Source organism: Phoxinus phoxinus, assembly GCF_949152265.1.
Source record: "Phoxinus phoxinus genome assembly, chromosome: 16".
Lineage (NCBI taxonomy): Eukaryota > Metazoa > Chordata > Actinopteri > Cypriniformes > Leuciscidae > Phoxinus > Phoxinus phoxinus.
The window spans coordinates 32,602,418-32,617,255 of NC_136891.1; the positions used below are offsets into that span (position 1 = coordinate 32,602,418).

Below are 14,838 nucleotides of genomic sequence, written 5' to 3' on the forward strand. Positions count from 1 at the left end.
GTCTGATGTGCCCGCTGTGCCTGCTGTGACCCCATGGATAACTTTGCAGTGACCGCAACCACTGCTGATTGATCATCAGAGAGAAAGAAGGAGAGAGTGAGGGAGGGGCATTCCTCCCATATATAATGTTAAGCTGCCAAGTTGAGCAGATGGCACAACTCAGTGCATGAGTATGCGTCAATTCTCTCTCTCTCTCTCTCTCTCTCTCTCTCTCTCTCTCTCTCTCTCTCTCTCTCTCTCTCTCTCTCTCTCTCTCTCCTGCAAAGATTATAAAGGGCATTATGGTGTAAAGCAGTGCTATTGTTTACTACATGTTGTCATTTTGCATGCTACTCTAAGAACCTTCACCTCTATTTGCTAAAATGCTATAGTGTATAGTATATATATATATAGTACTTGAGTATTTGGGAGAATCTGTCCTTGAGTTTTTATATTTCTGTCAACTTTTACTAGTTTTACTAGTTTATTTCTTAATTTTTTTTAAATACTTTTACTCCGATACATTTCCCCAAAGCACATTCGTTACTTACTACAAAAAGCTCGGAAGAACACTGCAAGCAAGCATGTGCAAACAATTGCTCGCAGAAACTCGGTTGATTTCATTTTCTGGGTTGATAGACAGTAGGCTGCTATATAAGGTTGGATGAGGTGCAGTCACTGCGCTGTCAGTATACAGTACAAGAGCGGCCCTCTAGAGGCGAGATAAAAACGATCACTTCGTGGTGTTTGTTTTGACACGTGACATCAGACTGGGCGCTGCACAGAGCGGGACACTTCAAACTGATTTAAAACAGACAACCAAACGGTATGTTATACAGTGTACACTACAGTACATGTTTTCATATAATTATAAAGTAATTCGTTTATTGAATAGATGCTGCATTGGCGGAGAACAGCCGTCGAGGCTGAGAGGATGCTTAGCCTTCCTCAAATTGTTAAAAGAAACAATTCTTCAGAAAAGCTTCTATTGTGTTCCACAGGCATACACGTTTGACACAACGTATAGGTAAGTAATGACAGTTTCAGTTTTGGGCAAACTAAGTTGTTAAATCTAATGTTGCAAAAACATATTAAGTGTGTGGATGGTATTGCTAACGTTACCAAAGGAGAGTCAATAACCTCTTAAAAATAAAATGCAAGGTGTTCACATACTTTTTCCATGGTGACACGTACATTTTTTATTAAAACAATTAAAAAATGCTTTAGCATGCTATTTAAGCAGTTTGTCCAGCATTGTGACTTAAAGCTACAATATGTAAAAAATGTTGCCACTAGGGATCGCTAACATCTTACAATAACAAAGGCATAGATTGATGACGCAGTGATAAGCGGAATCATGGAACTTGCCGTCATGCTGATGGATCTAATAATGTTTATGGATGAGTGAAAACATTCATGCTTTGTAACATGACTCTGGTATTAAGCAGGGCGAGATTGCTAATGAGTGACGGATATCAGCGCCACACGGCACACGCTAGTCCCGTGTATATTAGGGATGTGCAGAAATATTTAAATATTCTATCTGTAATTATTAATCGAAAAATAAAATACTAATCAAATTTTGCTACGTTGCTTTGCTGGCCGTTAATGCAGTGTGAGCCCATCATAAATCCCAAGCACTAACTCACAGAATTAAATGCACTGGGCGGCGCTGTGGAGCGTGTTGATTGTATTTGATTACAGATAGTGTAGTCGTCTGCCTCGCGAAGTTTGGAATTACTTGGATGAAAATCATATTACAATGTCCATCGCTGCAGGTAAGAGCTGTACCGCGTGTGTGAGCCGAGATGATACAAACATAATTTTGAGACATAACGTCGAGGGAGACGGGTTTATGAAACCGTTATCTTTGTGTTATTGCGACGTCTGTCAGAACATCGCGTTTTCTCACTTGAGCATGTGGATATTGTTGTTATTTTTTTCAACATGAACGTGAAACAACACGATAACCATATTCTGACTCGAGTGCGTGCGTTCTGTACGATAACCGCGCAGTCTGCTTTATTAGCGGGTTTTTTTCGTTTGCGCTGCTTGAGCATATGGATTTGTTCTTTATATTTTTTTGTTTACACATTGTTTAATGTTTTCAACTAAAAGAAAATCTTACGGTATATAGGCTAAACTGGTTGTGTATATTGCCTAATCTTAAGCTCAGAAATGGTGACAAAATCTTTGAAAAAGTATCGCTTTCTTGTTAAACGTCATTTAAATAAACATTGAATATTCGATTTTTATGAGCACGAATATTCGCATACAATATTTTTCAAAAATGCCCATCCTGCCGGATATAAAGAAATAAGGAGATTTCATTCTACCGAACTACCCGCAAGTGCTGAATTACTACTCACACAGGTTAGTTTATTTGATAAAATAAACTTGTGAGGAATCACAGCACAGTTTCACTTGGTCTAAAAGTTACACTATCATAACAGCATTTGAGTGTGTTGAAAGTTATAACGTTATTCTATGTGTTAATTGTTTGGCTATATGAGACTAGCAGTAAGCTAGATCAACATTAGAATAACATAATGATCATATTCTAACATTTCATCATGTTTTTGAGCTTTATAACTTTGATTTGTTTTATGTACATTTGCTCACCTGTCTAATAAAGTGCATGCAAGAGCGGCGTCTCTATCAAGTCGTGAAGCTCTGTCAAGTCAAAGATTGTCGCGAAGCTCTTGGCATCTTGAAAACGCCACGCCGATATTGATCCTCGTTTTAGTTCTCCTTTTGTCCCAAAGGCTGCTTGCCATGATCCATAATGTTTGAACGAAACAACAACACCGTGCTGCTAAACATTAGCTAAGTTTCCATCCACTTGTCAATCGAATTATCTGAAGTTCGGTTAAAAAACTCATGTGAATAAAGCTGGTGAAAGTGCGTTTCCATCCAATGGCTTTAAAGCGAATAAAAACCTGTGCGTAATGACGTCACTGCTGTTTTGCGATCAAATTGGTATATCGAATTGATTTGAGACATTTTAAGGTGTTTCCATTCATTTCCGCACTGAATCGCACAACATTCAAGCCAACATTTGCGAACAAAGTTTTGCTAGACAAAATTTATTAATTATTTATTTGGCAAATAACGTTTCCATCAGCGTTTATCGCATAAGCCGTAAATCAATCAAGATAAAATCCGATGAGACCGAATGCATTTCATTCGAGTCGATATTCATGAAATTCTATCGAGTTTTACTGTTTCCATAAGGCATTTTTCATTCGATATCACTTAATTCGGATAAAAACGTGTGGATGGAAACATAGCTACTGTGCAGTTGTCCACATAGCCATGATTACTATGGCAGTACACTCGGAAACCAGGAATAACGTGGATATTACGTCATTGACAGGTGACGAGGGACTATTTAAAATTGTGAATTTTTCTGAATTGACTAATTCTTGGAAACATTTAGGATAATGTAAGTACACAATTGAAAGAAATATATAACAATTATGCAAGTGTTTTTTGTATATTTCATTACAAAATTCTTACATATTGTACCTTTAAGTGAAGATCAGATCAAGTTCTTGCCTAATTTTATACGTAAATACATCATGCCAAGGTTCACATACTTTTTTTTTTACCTGCAACTATACAGCTATTTGCAGACATTGACTAAATTAGCATTTCTATGTAGCCTTAACAACCATATTCCTTTGCTGATGAGTTTACGCGCTGATCGCTGCCAGACACAGTCAGGCTTGTGTAAGCATCTGTGCCCACTTCTGGCCCTGGCATGGCGAAAAGCGGCTGGCACGAACCGAGCTGGTGTTGATACAGTAGTAGACGGTGTGCGCCGCAGGTTCACTCGGGCTGAAGAGGAGCAGAGCAGTATGGGTAGCATGAGGTCATTCAACCGCTGCCCATTCATCAGCCTGCGCCACCAAGCCCCATAGCTCCTCTGTCACCTTGACAACACAGCCCACAGCAACCTGCCCTGCATGAAACCTAGCTATTGATTTCTTTCGCTCGTTCTCGCTCTGTGTTCAGCCGTTCGTTATTTCTCTCCCTCATTCTCTTTCCTCTCCTCACCACAATGTCCCTTTTTGTGTTTCTAGCTCTGTATACTATAAGTGAGCGTTCTCTTTGTTGATTTGGGATCAGTTTCAATTAAAAACCAGAGGAGAGATTCGGGATCGGAAAAGCTCGTTCTTTTAGTTTGGCTTCAGGTCTGAAGTCAGTCTGACACGAAAGGCAGGAGAGCACTAAGAAGTGCCATTACCAACTGAGGGCACTGCGGCATTTCAGATGGAAAGTCACTAAGGGAGAAAGAGTGGGAGGCCAGTACTTGAAAGATTTCCTACTAATGGGACGGGATACATGGGATCACATGCAGCAGTGCACGCGTACCTAGTCTCACGTTGCCAGATTTGACTAAACGGCTGTGGTCCATATTGTGGCCAATCTTAAATAGATACTACTACAATAATAGCCAAACAAACTAGTGTGCTGTTGTACAGAAAATACTGGAAAAATTGAGAAAATGTGAATAGACTCAGAATTTTGAACAAAAGTTGCTTTTCATAGACATTATTCAGAAATAAAGAAATCAAATATACCGTTCATGGATGTCGAATGCTACTTAGAGCCTCAAAATTTGTCTAAAAAAAACCCAAGTCTCTCCTGTGCAGGAATTATAAACAATTTATTTTTCATTTCACTTATATTGATGCTGATGATTACTCATCCAGATGTTTACAAAAAAAAATTATCGTCATAATTATTATTTTTTGGCTCATCTTCAGTTTTTGTGGTGAAATCAAACCTTTATACACTACGGTTCAAAAGTTTGTGGTCTGTAATATTTTTGGAAAAGTATTTGAAAAATGTCTCTCTTATGCTTGCCTTAGCTGCATTTATTTGATTAAAAAAAATATATACAGTAATATTGTGGAATTAATATTATTTCAATTTAAATTACTGTTTTCTATTTTGATATATTTTAAAATGCAATTTATTCCAGTGATGGCAACGCTGAATTTTCAGGAACCAGTCTTTAGGCACATGATCCTTTAGAAAATGATGAAAACAGTTGTGCTGCTTAATATTTTGGTGCAAATCATGACACATTTTGGATACTTTGACGAGTAGAATTTGAAATAGAAATCTTTTGTAACATTATCAATGTCTTCTCTGTCACTTTTGAACAATTTAAGGCATCCTTGCTGAATAATAGTATTAATTTCTTAAAAAAAATACTGACCCCAAATGTTGTATGGTAGTGTATATATCAGTAATTTCTTTGACTGCATTAACATTGTGTGCAATATGCATCGCCATTTATTTTCATTCTAGATTTAAACTCAAAAATCACTTTATCCTAAAAGCAATGAATTTGCATTGCAAAACGAACAACTGTAGCTTTCACATTTCACTCTCTGCTCTTTACTAAGCTGACCCCTGCTGATGTATTGAGATGCGCTGAGCTGAAGGTTACGTTTGGTCACATGACTACCAGCTTTGTGGGCGTACAAATCAATATGTGACTTGTCGGCAGCAGACGCGTCCTTGCCGTAGTGCGTTGAGCTCAGAGTGTTAAAGGTTAATGTACATTTGCTTTTATCACAGTGGCATTGATTTACATCTGTGTAACATGTGAGAAACATGCCACTGTTGGTGAAATGCAACGGCAAACCCTTGTCCAGGGTCCAGGTCTGGGAACAGAGAGAAGGAAGACTGTTAAAGGGAAGAGTGTAAAGCTGTGCCCTTGCTTAATGACCTTTTCCTCTTTCGTTAGTATTGAGCGCCCATCTCCCCTTCTCCTGAACAGCAGCCGTCTGGGCTGCCCACTGCTCCGGTGTCATCCAGCCTGGCTCATGGATCTTTATTAAATGTTAATCAGCCTCTCCGACAAGATTTTTTACTCTCGCTCCCTCTCTCTGCTGTGGGCTTGCTCTCCAATACCCAGTTGCTTCAGTTTGAGAGCAATGGATTTTGTTTTGCTCACTGTAAAGATGCCATATTAATTATTTTTGTCTTTTTCACAGGAGAGATGTTTATCTGTAACTGCACAGATGACCTGCTAACTCTACATGCACTGAAAGAACCAACTCAAACTGGCAAAAGTTTCCATGCTGGTTCAGGCTGGTTAGTGCTTTTCTGGTTTTGATCTAGTTGTTGGAGTCAAGCGGTTATTGACTTGTTAGTTGTTAGCATGGCTGACTGTACCGTTCTATTAGTGTTAGAGCTTGGCGTAACTAGAACTTCATTCTATAACTCTCCATGGCAGATACAAATTGTATTCATATAAGCAATATTTTGCTTTTTATGTTAAAGACACTATTGATACCGTGAGAAATTTACATTCTCCGGAAAATAGCCACTTATCAGTTAATCGTTAATCGATCGATAAAGTCAATCAACTAATGATTAATTAATTAATCGATAATTTGCATCCCTAATTTCCATGAATTTTCTGCAAATAAGACTTTTAAAATTTCTAAAAATATCAATTTTTTTCAATACTATTTGAACCCTGGTTCTTCAAACAAACAAACAAAAAGGAGGCAATTTAAAATATTCACTGTTTTAGCTTTATATTATTTTAAGACATATTGGGCCCTTTCTGAGGCTTAGTTAAGAAACACTGGTTTAGACTATTGACTATTTATTGGTTATTTGGAACATAACATGAAATATTGGTTTATCAGTATTTGGTAACACCTTAGAATAAAGGTCCGTCATTAATAGGTAACTATGCAGGAAGTAATGCCGGACAAAAGAGTAGTACTTATAGGCTAACGCTTGAGCTATTATTAACTAATATGGAAACAAGATTAACTAATCAGGAAGTAATATTAAATTTAGGAATGAGAGTAATTAGGTATTAGGTAATCAATAATTACTGAATGAGATTAGCCTCATTAAGAACCTAGGGCTGTAAACGATTAATCACATCCAAAATAAAAGTTTGTGTTTACATAATATATGTGTGTGTATTATGTATAATTATTTTGTATATATAAATACACACAAATGCATATATATATTTAAGATTTTTTTATTTATTTATATTAAGTAGTTATATTTATATATAATATAAATTATATAAAAATATATATGCAGTATATAAATGCAAATATTTCTCAAATATATACATGCATGTGTGTGTATTTATATATACAAAATAATTATACACAATACACACACGAATATTATGTAAACACAAACTTTTATTTTGGATGCGATTAATCGCGATCAATCGTTTACAGCCCTACTATTAACTATGAAAAATGATAAAGATTTGCCAGATATTCCTATAAAAACAACAAACAAGAACTATGTTAACAACAGTGTTAATAACTTCATAAACTTCAACGCTTTATAAGCCAAGCTTAAACAAGCCCAAAAGGGCGATTCTAGGATTTTCATTTTAGGGGGGCTCTCAGTCCCCGATGAGTATATGCAGGGTTTTTCCTGGCTCAAAACGAGGCGGAGGTGAATAAAATCCTGATAATGTACGTATTTTAATTCTAAGACGTTACTGTGTTTCCCCCAATATTTGTGTAAGTGGAGGTCGTTACCTCTAGGGGCGTCCGGGGGTGCATGAAGAAAATTTGGTATATTTTAAAGATAAATTCATTAATCTGGTGCACTTTGAGTCACCTCAATTTACTGAAGACTACAAATTATATTATAATATTAATTCTCAATATGTACACAATACACATTCATATTAACCTGTGCCTTATAATATATGATGAAAACGGCTTCGTTAATGTTTTTGTCCCCTCCCCTCACAATGACAGTAATGTTAGCCTCAACTAATTATTACATTAAGTTACATGAATCACGTTACATAGGCCTATTTTCAGGTACAAATGGCGAAATTAGACAAACGTTGATTTGCCTGATTATTTCTAACATGTATGACCTAAACCAGCTGTCAAATATGAAATGTTTAGTTTAGCTACTTACATCTTATCTCGCACTTGAGCATAAACTACCGACGCGTCGAGGTGCGCCTCGCGCTGCTAAAATTTGCACTCAGCCTCTTCTGTGAATATAAAGCCCGCCTACTTTGATTTAATTGGTCATCTCAATTATTCTGACATTGACGGGCAGTGACGGACCAATGAGGCTCAGATGAACACATACACACACACACACACACCCTGCCCTCTGTTTCTGACGTGCGCTCGGTGCGAAGCTCGATTTAAAAATCAAATATTTTTCTCCTCCGCGGTATAATTTTTGGGGGGTTCCCCCCGGTTCCTACGCCCTTGCTGATATGTCACTAGACATTAAAGGGTTAGTTCACCCAAAAATGAAAATAATGTCATTAATGACTCACCCTCATGTCGTTCTAAGCCCGTAAGACCTCCGTTCATCTTCGGAACACAGTTTAAGATATTTTAGATTTAGTCCGAGAGCATTCTGTCCCTCCATTGAAACTGTATATACAGTATACTGGCCATGTCCATAAAGGTAATAAAAAGATCATCAAAGTAGTCCATGTGACATCAGTGGGTTAGTTAGAAGTTTATGAAGCATCGAAAATACTTTTTGGTCCAAAAATAACACAAAATAAGACTTTATTCCGCATTGTATTCTCTCCCGGGTCTGTTGTCAATCCTTCACAGTTACGCTGATGGCGTAAGACGCTGATGACGTGTATTTCTGGTGCGCCCGAGCTTCGTTTACAGTCTGAGGGAAACGCACGCTGTAAAAGTGTCTCATCCGCGACATGCACATTTACGCACCATTAAAAAAATGATATCCACGCAAACAATGTAGAATAGCTTGAATATAGCGTGCGTCTCCCTCAGACTGTAAACGAAGCTCGGGCGCACCAGATAACACGTCATCAGCGTCTTCCGTCAGCAGCGTCACTGCGGAGTCCTGAACGCAGATTCACAACAGACCCGGGAGAGAATACAATGCGGAATAAAGCCTTATTTTGTGTTATTTTTGGACCAAAAAGTATTTTCGATGCTTCAAAAACTTCTAACTAACCCACTGATGTCACATGGACTACTTTGATGATCTTTTTATTACCTTTATGGACATGGCCAGTATACTGTATATACAGTTTCAATGGACGGACAGAAAGCTCTCGGACTAAATCTAAAATATCTTAAACTGTGTTCCGAAGATGAACGGAGGTCTTACGGGCTTAGAACGACATGAGGGTGAGTCATTAATGACATTATTTTCATTTTTGGGTGAACTAACCCTTTAAGAAATCATGTTCATTTCAAATACTTATATCACTGACAACAGTAGTACAGCCAAGATATTGTCATTTAAAAAGTGAAGTTGCAGCCCTCAACTGATGTTGATGTTGTCATCTTGTGTTTTGGCCCGAAGCGCCACCCTCCACCTATCCACCAATCACGAAGTCAGTAGTGTTTCGGCATCCGGGTTGCCAGCTCTAACTCTAGTCGGATGAAAAATGTCTAACGTTAATACCTCGAGTCAGGGGGGATAGGGAGGGGATACACCGCTCTACAGTAATTTGAAAGTGATTGCAGTACCAGTTTTGGACACAATCTTACATACGGCTCCTTTAAATGCGGTTGTCACTCCTGAAAGAAAATTGTCCAAAAAATTTGACGACAACCATTATACTACAGCTAATTACAATACCACCTTGTCACTAGGTGGCTAATGTGAAGATGAAAAAAAGCTAAAAACTTGGAGTTGGTTTAGTTTTTGTATTCGTTGCAGACAGATACATTTGCAATCATCTTCATTAACTGCCATTCAATGCAGTGTACTTTATTCCTGATTTGATTTGATATTAATTTTAGTTCCTGCTGGCTGATCTACTGTAGCAGCCTGGCACAGACGCCAGCACACCAGCATCCAAACACGACATATGCTGCCGATCATTACTTTGGTCTTTTCGTCAGTGAAGTATGAAAGGTTTTAGGTCTTTCTTGAGCTCTCTTACCAGCCAGTTGGCATAAATACCATTTACGTCACTCTCATTCACAGCTTTTGTTGCAGCAACTCTGCTCTACGGCTCCCCTCACAGTAACTTCATTTCCTGGTGTATTCTGAACCACCTCCAAGCGTGATTGTTTCATTCTCGTTCAGATGACCGCCCGAGTTATTTCAGTGCATGCGTGCCGTACACCCACTCAGCCATCATTCTACTTTAACACCTCCACTAATTATTTCTTTCATGTACAGTACCAGTAATGGTGTTGATTATACCGACTGATTCCTATTGAAGATCTTGATTATTTCACAAGTGATTATCCTAATTTTGACACACAGTTGTCATTTACATGCATTGCAGTGGATAAAGTTGCAAAGCAGATATTCAAATCTATTAAGAGGTGTTTTTCTTAGAGTTTTTTTTATCCTGCTTTGAAATGTATTATGGCAGTTGTGTTAAAGTGTGTGTGTGTGTGTGTGTGTGTGTGTGTGTGTGTGTGTGTGTCTTTAAATGATACAGAGAGAAATAAAGGGCGAGAGAGAAAGATCAGGGATGGTGTCGCTGCAGGGCTCCTGGGATTGATTGATGGCAGCCGTATTTATGCCATCAGGTTCCCTGTGTGGAGCCAAAATGGCTGCCTGTTCCCACCGTGAGTACAGGCGCCCCCCCGCTGCCGCAGCAAGCTAAAAAGCACACTGACTTAGAACCATAATGAAAGAGAAATATGAGCAAAATTCACATTTTAAACCCAGAGAAGCAGGGGAAATTTGTTGTAATTTCACGCAGGTTTGTAGGTGCCATCAGGAAATGTAGGCATAATCAAAGCTTTTTAAGGTTATTATTACTAATAAATTATTACTGTTATTATCGTTATATTGCTATACTGTATGATCACTACATTTTGTAATAATATCATCATAAAATAATGATTATTATTGCTAAATAAAAATATTAAACAAAACAAGAAATATTACAATTTTAATATTTGTAAAATAAAAAAACTGTATACTACTACTACTACTATCTAATATTACAATAACAATACTAATATTCTTTTGCTGTCTAAATGTATTAATTTTCAAACGTTAAACATTAAGCTTTTACACCAGAGAGCCCTTATAGCTTCCTTTTGTTGCTGATTTATAAGCGCTTCTCATTACAAGTTTGGTAAGATGACTGGAGCATGTTGCGTTACTAAGTGCTCTTCATAAGTGACCCAAACTCAAAGCAGATGTAGAGATGAGTTCATATGGAGCAGCATTGTTGTAAACCGAGGCTACGTCTACATTAATCCGCAGACATTTGAAAACGACATTTTATAAACGTTCTCCGTCCACACTAGCGTTTCAGGCGTTTTCGGACGTTTCAGTGTGGATGAGAAACTTATCACTGAGATGGTATGGATGGAAAAATAAATAATACAATTATCGCGCAATTCTTCTAACAGGAAAATTTTATTTGGCAAAATATCTCAGCATTCACTGATGCGTCGAGGTCGCACACTGTCACCGTATGTTTGGTCTAAAATGCTTCTGCTCTCCTGTATGCCGCAGGACAGCAAATGTGAGTACATTCTGTCATCTTTGCAGGACTGTGATATGAAGAGTGTGCAAAGTAACACTTTAGCAACCGTGTAAAAGTGAATAGCACATAACAGACACAATACTGGTAAACATGAATATCTATTGGTACAACATGGATCACATGACTAAACTTACGTCATCGTTTTCAAATACCTCCGGCTTCACAGTCCACACTACAATGCGAAAATGGCGTTTTCAAATGTATCCGCTTTGGATTCCAAAAGCTACGTTCTCGTTGACTTAAAATGCCGTCTCAGGCTATGTTTACACGGACACGATCTGAAGAAAAAACGCGAAAGTGGCGTTGCGTTATCATTTTTTATTCTGCGTTTAGACGAGCGTTATGGGGGGGGGGGGAATCTGCGAGCATACGGTGACGCAAAAGTGTGTGAAATTGGATGTAGTGTGCACTCCAGACGGCTAGGTGGCGATGTGGAGCACTGAAAGTGACAGAGACGCTGAACCAGTTTTTCATGTTTAATACGGTGAGGCTGCTGCTTTAACCCTCGGTGCTCTTCGCGTGTCGCTCAAAAATGACCGCATTTTTTATTTTTTTTGTCAATTAAATTAATGATATATTTTAGTTTGATAATGTTTTGTTATTTTCCTGTTCTGGCGCATGCCTTTGACGTAAACGCGTACGCGACGCCTTCACTGTCTAGCAGACTTTTGCGTTTTTACCCTTTAGACGGGAACGCGATGGTGGAGCGTTTTTAAGATTTCCACTCTGGAGAAAGTTCACTTTTTTGCGTTTTTAAGTCCCAAAAACGCCGTCGCCGTGTAAACGAAAGGCACATCCGATAAAATATTTTTACGTTTTCACCCGCGAGCGTTCTTGTGTAAACAGGGCCTAAGTGTGGACGGAAGGCCAAAAGGGAGAGAAAAATAAACGAAAACGTATTAGTGTGGACATGGCCCAGTGCCATGCCAAAAAACCCAGTGCCGCGCTTCACTGAGAAACACGCAGCACATATTTATTTAATTAAATTGCTGCCTTTGCGATTTGATTATCATACTATATCTGATTTCCGTTTTATTCCTATTAATCGTGCAGCTCTAGTGTAAATCTATTATGGTACATACAGGGCTCCGGGGTTCCAGAGCATGCACTGCTGCATCAGAAACCAGACCTGAGCATGGCTATATCAGGGAGACGGAGAGGTATTTCCACACTGGTGGAGTGGAGCTTGATTGAGCTTTAAAAGTTGCAGCCGGCTCCAAACTGAAGTATATACAAACTGAAAGTGCAGCAGTGTTGGCGAGAGCTTCCTGTCATCAGTATTCCTCCTGTGGGGCTTCCTAGCCGCGGTTCCATGGTTATGCTGCAGTTAAGCACTCTCTCACACTGTCGCTTTCTCTTTCTCTCTCTCTCTGTGACTGTCGGTTTGGGGGGTGGGAGAGAAGGAAGTGACCTACATAGCACCGTTCCCTCGCCTCGGCTGTCTTTTGCATTTCAAGGGATAATGAATAATTTACAGCTCCTCTCCCTCCTGTGAAAACGTGACAGCCTTCAATACAATTAACGAATTTAACAAGCCCCGGTGACAATCAGTGCGCTGCCACTCAAAGGACCCGGATAGAGGCTTGGATCCAAGAGCCCGAGGCACATCATTGGAAAAGAGAGGGAGAGAGAGAGAAAATAACAGTGCCACAGGTGAGACTTTATTGGGAGCAGCTCACGGGAAGCTCAATGGGGCTGTGCAGCACACAAACATCAGAAAGGTTTTTACTATTCAACACAACGCCAGCTAGAGAGGAGTAAACACTTTATAGCGCAGCTACTGGAGAATTACAGTCTGCTTTAGCGAGCCTTGTTTGTTTCTGCTCGTGTTTGTGCATTCGTATGACTCCGGCCTTGAGGAACATTATCAGGTTCCTCGGTAAGGGATATACATTTTAACTGCGCTTTCCGGTTGGAGTTCAACTGAAGTCAAGGATCTGTGCCAGTGTCACCACAGCCCACTGCTTTGCTGGATTCCAATTATACTGCAGTGGTTGGAGCACAGTTTCTGATTCAGAAACAAACACACACACACACACACTCGTGTCATGCGCCGCGCACACACTGAATCGCTGGGGGAGTGTGTAATAGTTTTATCAGGGTGAGCACAGGCACGCAAGTTCACTCCAGCCTGCAGCTATGGCTGGGCTCCATGGGAGAAAGTCAATTACGGCAGGATGAGCCAGCCCCGGGTGAACATATGGGAGAGAGATAACGCAGGCAAGATGGCCGCTACACACTCCCAGCAGCCCCCGGTGCCCGAGTGTCGCGTGCCACTCTCTGCCCTCCTCCATATGTACCTCACACCGCATCACCAAACAAAGACCATCTGGAGACTGTTGAACAGAAATAAAAAATTTGTAGAATAGCCACTTTTTATTTATTTATTTGGTTTAAAGATGCATTGTGTAAAAGTTAGGAGGATCTGTAGACAGAAATGCAATTTAAAATATACATACCGTATTTTCTGGACTATAAGTCCGTAAAGCACTTTTTTTCATAGTTTGGCTGCTCCTGCGACTTATAGTCAGGTGCGACTTATATATCAAAATTAATTCATACTGACTGAGATGAACCAAGAGAAAACATTACCGTCTACAGCCGAGAGAGGGCGCTCTAGTTAGCGGAGTTGTTCAGAAGCGACACAGAGGAAGAACTCAATGGATTCAGTGATGAGGAATGAGATCGGGAGCTTGGTGAACTTGCTTACCGGTAACTTGTTGGACTCGCTGGCTAATGTTAGTTTAGTCTATTCAGCCTCAGGTATATGTTCTTTATGCTATTGTGTCGCTGAATAACTGTTAATGTGTTACGCTAACACACCGGACACTATTCAGCTGTTGTGCTGTTGTGGAGCTGAATAACTTGCCTTTCCAGATTAAATGTCTGTTCTTGGTCTTGGATTTTGTGAAATAAATTTCTAAATAACTTATAGTTCTTTAACTTCTAAATGCGATTTATATATGTTTTTTTTCTCTTCATGACGCATTTTTTGACTGATGCAACTTATACTACAGAGCGACTTACAGTCACAGCGGACACAGGTAAACACACATTCTAGAAGAGTTTCTGCTAGAAGACATTCTGGTCCCGCTTCGGATGCCATGATGCCATCAAGCGGTAACTCTGGTCGTAATCAGTCCTTCACTGACCAATCAGCGTTCATTAGCAGAATGCTAGTGTGTTATGGGCAACAACAACTCAACCTCTAAGAAATCGAAAGGACATAAGTAATCGTTCATTCAACTTTCGACCTATAACCCATGTTGAACTTGCAAAACCTACAATCAAATCTGAGATTTCTCAACGGCAATCGGGTGAAAGAGACAAATTTAGCCGTCTAGCTCCATAGACTCCCATTC

At 39.3% G+C, this 14,838-nt stretch overlaps 1 protein-coding gene across 1 annotated transcript in view; it reads left to right on the forward strand.

The window, feature by feature from the left end:
* Window positions 1–728: 728 nt before the first annotated feature.
* myt1la (myelin transcription factor 1-like, a) overlaps window positions 729–14,838 on the forward strand; it is a 94,695-nt gene continuing 80,585 nt past the window's right edge. The window contains exons 1-3 of the mRNA XM_079639419.1: window positions 729–805; window positions 875–1,006; window positions 5,994–6,093. The gene's annotated coding sequence lies outside the window, so the exon portion shown is untranslated. The remainder of the gene's footprint in view (window positions 806–874; window positions 1,007–5,993; window positions 6,094–14,838) is intronic.